The sequence below is a fragment of the Rattus norvegicus genome, chromosome 16, assembly GCF_036323735.1.
Source record: "Rattus norvegicus strain BN/NHsdMcwi chromosome 16, GRCr8, whole genome shotgun sequence".
NCBI classification, from domain to species: Eukaryota; Metazoa; Chordata; class Mammalia; order Rodentia; family Muridae; genus Rattus; species Rattus norvegicus.
This window is the reverse complement of record NC_086034.1, coordinates 60,516,071-60,531,706: the sequence shown is the minus strand read 5'-3', so window position 1 is coordinate 60,531,706 and position 15,636 is coordinate 60,516,071. Positions and strand designations below refer to the sequence as shown.

The window sequence follows — 15,636 nt, the reverse complement described above, 5'->3', positions numbered from 1 at the left end:
TATAACTTAAAATTTATGTATGATTCATTTTATATAAAACATTTATGTACACAAGTTGAAATGGATATTGTCACACTTGGTTTCTTCATGGATGTATCTATGTAATGCCCCCTTTTCCTTCAATTTTAAGGTTTACTTCCTGTGGATCTTCACAATGTGAATATTTGGCTTTAAAGGATATTTGTCATGAAAATAAAATAAATTATATTCAAGCATAATTATAATTTATGAAGCGTGATGATTGTTTCTTAAATGTATGAAGAGACACTTCAAAATATCAGGTTGAATATACAAGTCAAGAATTTACACATTAAAAATCTCCAGTCAGAGACTTTAATTTATGTCATTAAAATTTTATATTATTTTTGCTTCATACAAATTTAATGAAGGTCATAATCATTTTCCTGAAATTTAGGTATAAGAACAATATTTTACAACAAATTTTCTTAAGTTAGATATTTTTATAATACTGGTGCCCCTAAGAGATTATCATAAAATTATTTTTAAAATATTAAATGAACATTAACCCTTTATGATTCAGAATACTAGATAGTGTTGCTACAAATAAGTTTAAGTAATGTGAGAATCTTTGAAAGAAATGATATTATTTAATACAAGATAAATAAAGAGAGAAACTGGTGATTGCTATGCAAGATTCATTTTGGCTTAGAGTATGAAAGTAACAGGGGTGTAAATTGCATGGGCTGAATATTCCCAGCAAAAAAAAAAACTAGATATTTATTTCAAAAAGGTCTTTTGTATTCAAAGGTTCAGGAGATATTGGAATGGCTACATGGAATGGGAAAGTATAAGGGATAAAATCAACATGGCATGAGTGGTAGGAAGCCACAAAGTAAAAATAAAGAAACTGTGGGCACTGGAATGTGGTGCTGTCCAAGGGAATCACTGAGGCTTAAATAGCCAAGATGATAGATGGAAACAATACAGAATAGAGTGATGTTGTGGAAATGTAGAGAAGACAGGAAATACACACACGCACACACCACATACACAGACATACACACAGAGGCAGAGACAAAGATACAAAGACAGAGAGAGAGACAGAGAGACAGAGAGAGAGAGAGAAAGAGAGAGAGAGAGAGAGAGAGAGAGAGAGAGGAATAAGACAATAAATTTTATAAATGAGTAACAGAATTTATTAGGTAACATCAACTATAATTCTTGGCTCTTGGAAAACAAGGAGCCAGACATTTAAGCATGATGTGGGTGAAAGTCAATGGCAAATTTTGATCATGTGAAAATTGAGATTCTTAAGAGGCAACTATGAAGTGCTGTCAAAGACAAATGCGTGTGAAGCATAGAAGAAATGCATATATCAAACTCTGACCAAAATGGGAAGGATAACATTCAAGGCAATGGATAAAGAAGATCACATAGGGGGAGAACTTGGTGGGCTCAAAGCACGTGGGCTTATCAGGAAACCAACTGCCATGTCTACATCTGGAAGTTAAGTGGTGAGGAGAAAACATGTAAAGATTTGATAGTGTCAGTGTCAAAATAAAATAACATTAGTGTATACAATTGGATCAAGAAACATGGTGGCCTACTTGGAAAAATAAAAGGGATAATGTTGGGTTGTAAATAGAATATATAAATTAATGAAGAAAAAAGAAAATGTCCAATAGTATAACTTGCAGGCATGTGGTTGAGAAATTTTCTCTATTGAGAAACTCTTCCTCTAGTATTTCATATTTGAAACAAACAAACAAAATCACCACACCTAATCAGGACAATGAATCCCTTGTCAATTTGGCACACCAATCACCTATTAAACCATAACTAACCTTTCATAGCTATCAACAAAATCTCATACTAAGATCAATATCACCATACAAAACATTCCAACATTTCAAAATGAACAGCCTTATGAATTCAAATACACTTTAAAAATACACTTTAAAGAGCCTAAAAACTTGAAAGTCTTCCTAAAACTCCAAGAGGTCCCTAAAATACCCAAGGTCTCATAACTGTGAACGCCTCTAAATAAAAACAAACATTGAATATTTTTTTACCAAACAAGAAAGAATCAGGGCACAGTCAGAGACAAAATCAGACCATAATTCCACAGGGTAAAAAATAATTTGTGACTGAAGTCTGGAGCCAAATGACATTCTTATGGACTCAAATGTGTTCGTTTCTCTAGCTCTGCAATATATAAGACACACAGCTTGTCTCAGAGATTCATGCCAACTCCACTCCACACTTAACTGATATCCTTGACAGTCGTTCCATGGTTACTAGGGTTTCTACTATTCTGAGTCTCTGGGTACCAGTGGCCTACCCTCAGAGTTATCCTTTTTTGGGTTCTATTCAGACACTTAAACATAGCTTCAATCTTCAAATTGTCTTCATAACCCTTCACTCCTGGGACTTCTACTGCAATAGAGGCTAACTTTGTCAGTGACCTCTCATGACCTTTATCAGTGGCAGGACTCAGCAGCTCTCAATGACACCTTAATGTCTTTAAAATCGAAAGCATCTGAGAAAGAAATGTTCACACCTTACCAAGTCCATCTGCCTTAGCTTGTAGTGGAGCACAGTTTCTGTTTGATGACCCAAATGAAACACTTTCCAGATGATTTCACCTCAGTGATGCTAGTGTGCTCTTGATCATGACTGATTCTTTAGTTCCTGCTAATCAGCATCAATTGTCTTCAGTAAGGCTAATGTTTCACTGTACTGGGTCTGATACCTTTGTTAATGAAAGCTGACTCATCATCCCCAGCTTATCAGAATGGTATGGTTGTATATAAAACATAACATCAATAGCGTAAGTAGAGGCTTCACTTCTCTCTGAAATGTCACAAGTCGGGGCTCTTTCGTCAGCATCATTCTCAAAAATCTTACCTTCAGAGATCCCGCAGTTTAGCCCCTTGAGCTCATAGCCATCATTGGCTTTTTTAGCACAAAGTTCCAAAATTCCTATGCACTTTCCAAAAACAAACAGGTCTGTCAAAGAAATAGTCTCTTCTGTTGTACCAAATCCTGTCTTACTTGTAGCTTGTATTGCTGTGATAAAATACCCATTTGGGTAATTTTTTATATTGAGGTTTTCTAGCTATGTTAAATTGTCAAAAGAACTCCAAGGAGGGCTATTCATATGAGTGAATTTTTAAATATTTTCAGTGACAACTTTTGTAAGACATCCTTCTGTGAAGATTTTACATTGGAAGTCAAATTAGATTGAATGAAAATAGATAGATAGTGAAAACTGAATAAAAAGCATGCAAAGAGACATAATGCTGGTTCTGAATAGCAGTGGGTAACAAGAGGTAAAGGAATAATGTATGTTCTTTCATGACTGCTATCAGAGAGATATGTTTTTGTACATGCTTGTGGGGGATCTTCAGTGAAAATTTTCCCTCCAATTTCACACTATTCTTATTTTATGAAAAATAGCCTCTTTTTGTATGGATCTGATTACCAATTATAGTGTGTTGCAAAGTCAATAAATATATGTGGTCCAATAACCCATTGACATTCAATAAATAGAACCTCTATTGTGATGGTATTATTATATATACATATATAATTAATTCTAGGATCAGAGAGATGACAGCTACTTTCTTCTCCAAATCATTCTCTAACTCATAAGAAGTCAAAGCTTCTTCAAGTGCATCCAAATGAAAGTGAATAATTTATCTGGCTCAAAGTGTCTCAAGAACAGACAGGACAAAAACTGGAGAGGATATGATATACTTGGGGAGAAGACCAAAGAGATAAATAATATATAACATTTACCAACCTGGCTTTCTGTTCAATATGGGATCTTTACTTTAGTCTTTGTGTACTTTTATCTGTAGTTCGTTCTGTCATAAGTTTCAGGAGGCACAAACAGTTTATAGAAGGGGGGGGATGAAGCTGCTTTCACTAATTCTGTTATCATTAATAAGAGAGGTTTGAGCATCTACAAGAATTCATCTGCTATATCTTTTGCTAACACTGACATAGATGCATCTGTTCACTAATATTTACTTGCTTTACTTTACTTTATTTAAATATGTTGGAACTTTAAATCTAAAACAAAGAAATACATCGATTCATTTCATTCCCATTGAAATGTAAGGTTCTTAAGAGTTAGTTATGACCTACCTGTCATTATGCTCCATGACTATCAGAGTTCTGAGGTACAGATCTAAGAGTTCCTGTCTCAAATCATTAATGTCTTATCTTTTTGACATAAAAGGAAGCAAATTGCAAAATATTGCATTAGAAGCATAAAACTAACATGAAAAATTTAGGTTTTACAATGGGGATTAAAGGGACTAAGACGGTGTAGCTTTAAGACCCAGTTTCTTAACAAGAACTAAACAAAAATTATATCGCCATGAGTCAAACAAATTAGTATTTTTTGACCTTACACATGTGCACTGTGGTACTCTTGCATGGGCACATGTAAGCACTTCCATACCTACACAGTAAAATGCAATCAAAAATTTAAATAATTTATCTTCTGTAAGACTCAATTTTGCAAAGTGAACTACCATAGTTTGTATGTGAACATATCACTTCTTGGTTTATTGCTAATAAATAAACTGCAGAAACATACTCATAGACTAGTCTGTGCAGCAGAACATAACAGGAGTTATCTGTACACTATGACTCCCACTCTTCTAAATAGCAGCCATGATCCAGGTAGGCCAGTCATGGACCATGGTCTTCTATATAAACTTGAATAAGGTCCTGGAATTCCTACATAATCTGTTTCCACATCCAGAAAATAGATATCTGAATAATCTACAGAGATGCTCCTTGGATGAAGATAGTTTTAAGCCTTTTCACATGATTATGGATTAAATGTACTATGCATCGAATGTAGTTAACCTTGTAACTGTTGCACGTTCTCAGCATGGTGCAACGTATTGGTTGTTGACTTGAGGTATTTGTTGAGCAGAGCAACTTGTTGCTGTTGCCAAGTACCATAAAGGAATATCTTCTATTTCTGTCAACAGTCAAAGAATGGAGCAAAATTTAAACCAGGTTTGCTACTGAATGCGCATCCTCTCTACAACATTGGTGAGTCAGATAATGCATAGGTTAGTCCTGGTAAGACAGGGACCCAGTGTATTGCTGGATTCATGTAAATTCTCCAATGTGAATGATGACTGGTATTGTCGTTGCTGGTGGTGGTACTGCTAACTTGCTCTCTTTAAAGATAGTGGCCAAGTATGACTCTGGTTGTATCAAAAATTCGCAAGTCCTACAGTCAGCAACGCATAATGCATGACTCTGTAGGAATGTCAGGAGGAACCTGGAGATTGAGGGTGGGGATGTGACATCATGAATAGCAGCACTACTGCTCTACATGGAACATGAATCATGTCCAGAGAGTGGCTCATTTGTTTGGGAACTGAATGGGCCCAGGCTGAAAACTTCTATGACTGAAGCACCTAAAATCATGTGGCCTCCTCACTTGTGAAAGTCTGCAGACTGCCATTTCCAACCAAAAAAGAGTATGATGGAGGCCTTGAGAAACTGAGCTTACTAAGCTATTGGGGCTCAGTCACAAGCTTATGTTGCTCAATAGATCCTGGAAAAAGAACAGATCACTGTCCTTGGTTACGTTTCTACCCACAAACCCAGGCTGAGGCTTTGGTCATAGTTTTTAAGCCTTGACAACTTCATACATCTAAAAACTTTGTTTCCTTCAACTTGTCCTGTTCAACCAACCTCTGCTATCCTTTAGTTTTCTAATACCTAAATGTTTGATTGGAATAAAATAACTATATGCTAAAGCTTGATAAAAACATGCAGTGTTTGGTATGGCCTTCCGCTGTTTATTTATAAACCCATTTTATTATTTTTAAAAATGCACATAAGCAGATATTTTCCCCTAAGCAAGTCAAATCCTCTCTGAAGGGATTAGCCTAAGATGTCTTCTTTTTCTCTAGAATAGCCCTTACAGGTCCTTAAACTGAGCTCAGATCAAGTTGTGTTATTCTTATAATACCAATCATAAGAATTATTTGCTTCTAGACTCTTAACTCTAAGTATCCTTATGGAACTTTTACCTGTGGACACAATCACTTCCCACCCTTCTGTTTCTTCACATAGACCCTTGTGAACAGAACAAAGAAGAAATACGCTATTTTTTTCTGTTGTACTATGAATTTTAATGAGTAAGAATAACGTCATATCCTTTTATACATACTGCATTATAATTTTATAACCTGATAATAAGAACTTTCATCTTAACCCAATGCTAAACCCATGACAAGGTGAACAACAAATTCAAGCAAAGCAAAGCAGAACAAAACAATTGAACAAAAGCCAGGGAAGGTATCCGTTAATGAATAAATGAATACATGCAGGCAGCAAATCCGTTTTCTGCCTTCTTTGTTTTTGTGTGACAAAACCAAAATAAAAATGAGAATATTTAAAACCAGATACAGTGTGCCCACATTTCCTATTTTACAATTCTATCTTTATCTGAACATTTCTCTTCCCTGCTTAATAGATTATCCTGTCATATTTAGAGTTGGCCAACAGAAATTTTGCAAAATTTGGTGTCCATGCCAGCTAATCATGAGCTAAAATGTCAACATTCACATGGCTCCACTTCATTAAATGCACCTTCCTCGTGATTCACACTATATGCAATTTATTTTTAAGAAGCAACACACTTGTGGCAGGGTTAGCAGAGAACAATGCCTGTTAGTCATCCCAGACCCAGCTCAGCTTTGCAAGCTACAGTTCAGCATACTGACAGGCTTCTGACAAACAAGCTGGAGGTGAAGGACAAATATGTAAATAGTGGAATACTGCCATGCACTTCCCTCTGCCAGATTGGGTGTACAAGGCTCTACAGATGCAAGGTCACACAGCCCACAGCCATGATGGGAGTGTGTGCTGCAGGGCCTTAATTGAATGTACATGGTTTGGCATCATGTGCCTTGATTAGCTCTGTGTGGGCTGATCGGCACTAGGCTAGAGCACAGCACTTTCCGGGTAAGAGCATATGGGAAGTGCAGATGTTCAAAAGGTGACTTCACCCCACAGGAAGCCAGCTTGCCTCCTTAAAGAATTATCATAGCTTATCTTAAGCAAGAATAAATAGGAAGGATCGAAATGATTTTTGTTTTGTTTAAGGCATCTAATAATTTCAATAATCTTCAAAGACAAATGACTTGCCTCTCCCACTGGGCATCATGACTTTAAAAATAATACTGTCTTGAAGCCCATAAATATTTTCTCTACAACTGCAATAAATGATAGTTAGACATATGAAATAAGAGAGATATGCAAAGAGCCTCTGTAACAGGTCAAGTTAAACTGATCCAAATATTCCCAGGTCATCCAATTTCTTAATGTTCATTATATATTATTTATCACTTAAGTAAACAAATTTATGGAGCATTTGTAGCAAATTAGAAATGTTGAAGGGATAATGGATTTGGAAAACTGAAGGTCCAAAGTAGGATTCTTTTATTATAAAAGATAGAACTTGCTACAGTGATGTGAATTAGTTATAAGCTCAGTACTTAGGCCCAACTCTCCCAATAATTAGCTGTGCTGTCTGGCCACCACTGTTCTTACTCAGAGCTAGCCAGAGTCTACATGATTACAAATGTCTTCCCAGGCCTAAAATACGAGTTTAGTTCTTCTCATACTGTTAATTTATATAGGAATATATCTATTTGAACATCCCAGTGCTTAATCTACGGCAGGCACAGTTCTAGGCGGTGGAGATGCTCTGTCCATAAGAGTACAAGTGTAGACAGTGGTGCATCAACACAAGTTTGACCTGGTAAATATATGAACAGATACAGATCAAGGAGTCACTGGGGCTATAGACATGGGCAAAACACAGGGAACAAAAAGTCAGTCCTATAGATTACTTAGTAACTCCAAGTAAATGCTACTGTCACATTTTAGTGAGAATTGTGTACCAGTCATTAAGATGATAATTTTTACATGCTAATGATACCTGGATGAACATAAATCAAACTAATATTTGCTGTAAATGTAATTTTGAATTTCTGTTATAGAAAGAAGTGAAAATACACATTATGCAGTTAGATTTCAAGTTGGCCCTGTATGTCTTTTTCATATTCTTTACTGATACGCCAAAGGGGGCCAAGTTGGGTGCGTGCCACACATGAAGGTAAAAAGGGAAATTAAGAAGAGCTGAACTACGTTCTTATTTGTAATTAGCATACAAGGAATTAGGTGTCATTGTGGCAATTACAGGGTTTCGTTTGGTTGATTTTCCTTCCCCTTCTATCTCCCCATCTTCCTTTCACATCTACCTGTCTCTCCATCTTCTGTCTGGCTTTATTTCATCACTACCATCCAGTTAAACTTCCTGTACTGCCTTCTACTGTTCTGCCTGGGAAGGACCCAGCCCATATTTTGCATACAATGATAAATTCCACCACGCATGTTAAAAACATTTGAATTAGCTCCATACTTGACATTTATTAACATCTTAATGGACTTCCCAAACTCAAATAAGAACTCTCAGATCAAAATTATCATCTATAAATTAATTCACTGCCTGCGTCCTTGGAGCATGCCCACCCAGCCATTTCCTTATGCTTATTCTGAACAAATCCTTGAGGGTTCTAGAGCATCGTGTCAACATCACTGTTGTGAGACTGCATTTCTTATATCCATCATCTTCCTTTGAGAGAATCTAATGACAAATAATGTTCACTAAAGAAGAGCATTAGGTCAATTGGTTACTTTTGAAAATCTGCAATATTGGTGGAAATAGGGTATGCTTTTTATACACAAAATGCTTTATTTACTATAGCTTTTAATTTTCATACAAAAATTATTTTAAAAGCTAACTGCAATTTGAAAAGTGAATTGTGCATCATATAGATATTTTATAAAAGTATTGTCACAAATTTTGAGCCAATCGTTTCATGAAAGTAGCACTTTGTTTCATATATTTTCACCTTTAGTCAAACACTTCATCAAAATACCAATCTTTTGAAATTCTAGAAGTACTATTAGTAAGATCAAAATGACTAAACGTGTTACTCTACATTTTCTGTCTGTGTAACTTTTCTTAAGGAATTAGAATGATAACTTTAACTTAACAAAATGATAACTTGTGTGAGTAACAGCAAAACTCTATGTATTGAATGTTACTTGTGTCGGAGCAGATGACCTGAGTTGATGCTTAATAATATTTTAGAGTTGTATTTATGTAGCTTAATTCTCAACATATATGACCATGACAATAGACATAAATTATTAAATAACTAGCTTGTAAACAAGCTAGTGTATTGTAAGTAATTAAGATAAAGGCCCTCCCTCTGTGTAGGCCTAGCAATTCTGCCTTTGTTATCAGTTTTTTTTCCAGTGGATTCTTACTTTGAAGACCTTTGTCTTTTACCATCAAATCAGGTGAGAGTAGAATAGAACAACAAAATTGGAGAAAACAATAGCTTAGCTCTGAGGATTCCCAGAGAAGACTCTTTACAAGGTATGCTAAGGAATCACACTTTTGTGAGCTCTTTTCTAGGATCTTTGTGAGCATATGTTTAAAATAAGCAATCCTATGTCAAGAGATATTGTCTTCTTTGGAGACAAAAATCAGGTTTGTAATTTTTGCCCTTGTATTTCATATTTTAAAGAGAGCATAGTTCTTTTTACTCCTCTGCAGAGAGCTGTATTGCCTTTGCTGTTGTTTTACCTGGCATTTAAACTAGGTAAAATTAGACTAAGAAAAATCTTTCCTAAGTCACAGTAAGAACTAAAATAAACATTTTCAGAGTACGATTAGATACTCCATGGTACTATAATGAGAACCATGATGAGGTACATCAACTGGGTAATTGAAAACTTTAAAGCTCTAAAACTAAATCTCTTCACTAAAACCTAACTGACTGTCCTGGTGAAGACTTTGTACATTCACATAGTTTCCATATTGCAAGAACCAAAACATCTTTGGAAATACATTAAGAGTCCACATTTGGTAAAATGTTTTGTTATTTATAATCATAGCACTAGTGAAATGCATATGAGCATCCTTACTCAAGTAGTGGTGCAAATGACGTGATTTGTTTGTTAAATAAATAACTGAAATACAGCCATTTCTAGACTGCTAGCATCATATGACGAAGTGAAGGACATGTCTTAAAGTGCCTCCCTGCCCCCATTCAGCAAGAAGAACTGATTTCAGCTCTCCAGCATCTGTACAAAAGTCAGGCACAGTAGCTGGCATACAAAAGCCTGGGTCTGGGCTTATTCTGAGAGTAAATCAGTAAAGTCTAGAGTCAGAGAAAAACCGGTTCTCAAAAACACCAGTGAGAGAAATGGTGTACTTCATTAGGAGGAGTTAGCTAGAGGGGTCTCATAGACCAAAGAACGATCTCCAGTGCCATTGGTTGCCCTCTGGAACCTCAGAGTTAAGAACCTATTGCTGAAGACTCTATACGCTTGTGTCAGAGAACATGGGGAGTAAAACTGCTACCGACCAGGAATCTGCTTCATTGCTTTTCATAGTGTGGAAAGGTGCTATACATACTGTCAGAAGATAAATATAGTCATCGATTATACTCATCTGTGAACTTTGTGCTCTATAATAATGATTGGCCTGACAAGTGATTCCCAGTAGGCAAAAGTGCTATAAACATCTGAGTAGTAACCAATCACTCTTTGGTTATATTTAAGTCCTTAAGAAGAAATCTCATTCTGGCACTATTATTCAGCCAAGAATTCATGAGTAGAGATTTCATGAGCCCAGGTAGAATCCACTGCTCTTATTTGGTAAATTGACATTGTATGAAACTGACTCCTAATGGCTTATTGTTATACCCTTAGATCGGTGTATTTTCCAACCTTCTTCAGGAAACTATTTTTATGCAGTAGATGATTGACTAATATTATACCGAACTGGAGAAGACACAGAGAGTAAAAGACTGTAGAATGATCAGGCTTAAATGAAAGACGTATATTACACATACTCCTGAACATGCTCAAGGGTTATTGGAGAACAGGGGTTAGAAAGATTTTAAAATACAAATCAGCAGTAACAACAAGAACACAAAGGTTTTACAACAAAACAAGCAAGCTTTATATATGAGGAAGTTGTTACAGAATGGACAAACCCAAGCCAAACTAAATCCTAAAATGAATAGGCATGTTGGACACCCAGTTCCATATCTAGCCATGGAACTATGGGCAAGTGTTACCTGATGGGAGAGGAAGAAACATAGTTCTCTAAGGTATAGTCACTGGTAACTTCCCCATGCTACAGGGGAGACTACAATTTCAAGAACATTGTGACAAAATAGTGGACAAATAAACAAAAATAAAACCGAAAAAACAAACAAAAATAAAAGCAAAACAACAAAACCACAGTTAGACAGATAGGGAAGTAGGGAATGTTTGTGAAAGATGGATGAATATGTTATAATGTACAAAACACTCAACCAAACTAAACTATGGTGTAGAAGAGAGAGATTGAGGAAAAAGCTAAGTACCAACCACTGGACTACACACACACACACACACACACACACACACACACACACACACACAATCATTTGTACACACATTTTAAAGCTAACATTAAATGCTTATAACAATTATTATTGAGTCAAGCAAAATTTCAGTTTCTGTTTCTCTAAAAAGATGCCCACCACCCCATTTTCAGCATAACCACAGTATGCTGGTTGTGATGGTTAATTTTTGTCTATTTAACAAAGACCTAGACATATCTGTGAGGAGAAAATCTCAGTTGAGAAAATACTTCCATAAGTTTGGACTATGAGGACATATGTGGGTCATTTTCTTACTTGAAAACTGATGTTGGAGGACCATGTACCTATGAGCATTTCCATTCTTATGCTGGTGTGCCTTGTTTTTTTTGGGTTTTTTTGTTTGTTTTTTTTTAAGAAATGGGAATATGCCAGGAGAGCAGGACAGTAAGTAGAAATTTTCCATGATTTGTGTTTGTTTCCATTCTTGGGCGCATGTTCCTACCTTGAGTTTCTGCTTGACTACCCTTGATGGTAAACCATTCTCATCTTCAAGTTGTTTTCTCTATGGTGTTTATCACAGCAACATAAAAATAGGTATAACACTACTGAATTTATAAAATTAAAATATCTCAAATTGAGAGAGCCTATGATGCAGTTAAAATAGCTCTGTATTGTGTGTATGTGTGTGTGTGTGTGTGTATGTATGTGTGTGTGTTTGTATATATTACTTACCCAAGGCAAAAGGATCTGATTTATGAAAACAAAATATCTACACAATCTGAGGAGAAGCCATATTATGTGAATCAGATCATACTTAATAATAACCAACTTAACTTCAGTTGTAACATTTTGGGTTGTAATAGATGTATAAATGTAATAACATTTTTCTCCTCTATTTTCTTTCCAAGCTTTCCAATGCACTCATTTGTTGTCAATCAAATTCATGGCCTCTGTTTACTTAAATGCAAATGATTTCAGACATGATATCTTGGTAATAGACAAGCAATTTTGAGGACATTCCCCCTGGGAGGAGTATTTTGCTTCTAATTCTCTCAGCATTAATTGGTAGATTGCGGATTCTTGTCTGGAGTTGAGGCCCTTCGCAATTCTCCCCCTCTACTGTAGCATGTCTATTTGTACTCTGTTCAATTCTTCTTCAGGAATCCATGGTTATTGTTCCTCTCACATTTCTAGAAGACAAATATCATGTCAAACTTCCTGCTTCCTTCACTCCTGCAATATTTCTGTCCCTCCTCCACTATTGCCTCTGAACCTATTTGGGCAGCCGAGTTATAGATGTACCAGTTTTAAAATATGAAGATCTCATCATTAGTAAGAAATTTACAGAAAGAGAAAAAGAAGCATAGCTGACAACTATAAAAGACGATCAAATTTTGTTACAAAATTATACACAATAAAACTTTGAGCAGGTAATATTTTTACATAGAGTAATAGCTTAATATATCAGTATTTGTATGTGTACGTATATATATATATATATATATATATATGTTTGTGTATATGTGTGCACATGTTAACTCTATATTGTACTGTGCAAAAATTCCAACCTATGAATTTGTCCTCAAATAAAATAGTAGAGTGGTTGGTTACTAGACATACTCATGCCATATTACAATTTAGTAATATAATTGTTAACTTAGTGTTTCCACATGATTTGAAGAGAAACATCTGGAGAGAGAATATTGTTAGAATAAATTAAAAAGCATAAAAGTGAATGCTTCATTTTGAATCACATAGGATTATTTCAAAATAATATTTTAAATGTTCATCTCATATTTAATAAACCTCTTATGCTAGTTTAAGTTGGCAAATATGTGCACTAGTACAATGTATTAAAGGACTCAGCCTCAGCTTTTCTATGAATATTTAATAAACAGACAAAAGCTCATGAAATACTGCGTAGTGGTATTTAGTAATGAGCAAGCTAACAAAAATGTCAATTGTTTCAAAAAATTATTTTCAACATATTTTAAAGATAGTTTAAATGTATTGAATCACTTTTCTGCATCATATAGATGTCTTAGATTTACTTTAAAAATGCTTTGTCGGGAAGAAATCAAAAGTAAACGTTTTTTTTGTGGTACAATACTCATGACATATGATTGTCCAATGGATGGCTTCCTACTGATTTACTGAATTCAAATTTATTTTCTGTAGAGCCTTTGGGATTAAAATAAGGGGCTAGGAAAATTACCATGCTGTAGAAACAATCTAAACCGTGATATGCCGATGAGAGCGAGAGCACACAATATCCAATGCATCCAACACTCGGGAATGTGTTTGCTTCTTTGATTGCTTATATTGTCCCACTTCTGGTAGAATAATTTTGCAGAGCATTTAAACAAAGGTTACACACATAATCATTTCTTCTAAGGAAAAAGTGTTACATTAACAAGAAAGCCACAATATTGCTTCAAAACAATTCAGAAAAACTCTATTGATCAATGACTTGGTAATAATTTAAGTTTTATTACAATGAAAGGTAGCACTATTTATCTGGTTTTGGCCATCAGCAGTCTCTTAAGAATCCACTTTAAGAATCCATGGTCTTTCAATGCAAATTAACTTCTGTCATATCTCTGGCACATTCATTACTCTGAAATGACTTTGGACATCATGTTTTGAAAGATTTAAATTTTTGTTAGATACTTTATAAAGACTAGTGGACCAGGATATGTAACTGATTATAACTGTTATATATCAAAGATACTTCAAAGAGTATTTTTGTGAGGTCATGAATACTACTAGCTTCTTGAAATGTTTATCAAATAAATATTTTAAATGATTCACATTTTGAGTTTCATCTCAGTTGAGTTTTGCCTTGATTTAATTCCGTACAACATGCCATTTATTTTAAAGTTACTTTATTGTCACTATTATGATTTTTATTTGGTCTTCATATTATAACACAGGCCTTAAACTAGGACTGAAATTTGCTGTATTTTAGGATATATGCTTAAATTTGCCTCATGCATCTTCTCCCAATGGTTTCTAATTCTAAAATTTATTCTATCAAAAATGTTCTTATCTGACCTCATCTGTGGCTCTGATTATAATAGCATTTTACTTAAAGACCAAAACCCAGACATTTGAATCCTTCTTAAAATCCTTCTTAAAATTGATAGTAATTTTAAAGCAAAAGTGCAGAAATACACGAATCATAATTCATCATTTACCACCTTAGGCCTCCGTGTATGGTAGCACCATTTTTCTGTTATCAATTCCCAAAACTGGTCATTTTAATTTTTCCTTTCCCAACCCATGCATACAGAAATTTATCCTACTCATTATTTCGTGGCCAATTTTATGACTGTGTTGATACAAATTAACAGTTGCAGTTAATATCACCTCTATTTATTTTTCTGTCACTTTCCAAATGTTTCTCACCTCTTCACATGTAGCCTGGTTATCTTAAGAATCATTCTACAGAACACCTGTGAAAGTAAGATACATCTGTTATATCATCCTATCAGGTCAGAATTTAAATCATCTCTTGGCTGTTAGGTCCCCAGTGCACAGTTTTTATTATCATCAGATGAACCAGATTCTGCAGTAGTACACATAATACAGGCACCCGCATACACCCAACCAGATGGAGCTTCCCCAATGACCGATGATCTTTCTTTGCTTGTGACTAGCTTTGTACTGTATTCTAGTTTGGTTTCACCAGCTGTTCTAATACACCCGTGACCTTCGTCACTATTTTTGGGATTTCTTTTCAAGACAAACTTTATAACCTTCCATTCTATGCAAAGATTTTCTTTCCCTGGTATGTCAGATTAAGTTAAAAACCTATGCATACTTTTATACATTTTAGTGTCATTACTTGTCACATGATACTATAATTACAGTAATATTTATCTAATTCCTTGAACAAGCCTTGGAAACCAAAATGTCTGTCTATTCATCTAACACTTTATAACACCCACTCCATGGTTGGAACTTCTTATGAGAAGCAGTAATATAATTTTGAATGACTCTATTTTTTTACACACATTTACTTTTACAATAATTCAGTTATTGTTAGAACATTATTCCTGTACCTTTATTACAGATGAAGCTTCTAGATGAAGCTCTATAATTATATTTTTTATTTTTTATTTTTTTTGCTTTTTCTTTTTTAATTCTTCTGAAACTCCTGGATTATTTTTAGACT

General features: G+C 34.9%; 1 protein-coding gene across 2 annotated transcripts in view; it reads right to left on the bottom strand.

Moving 5' to 3' along the window:
• Sgcz (sarcoglycan zeta) overlaps positions 1-15,636 on the bottom strand; it is a 1,080,539-nt gene that overhangs the window by 912,550 nt on the left and 152,353 nt on the right. The window lies entirely within an intron of this gene.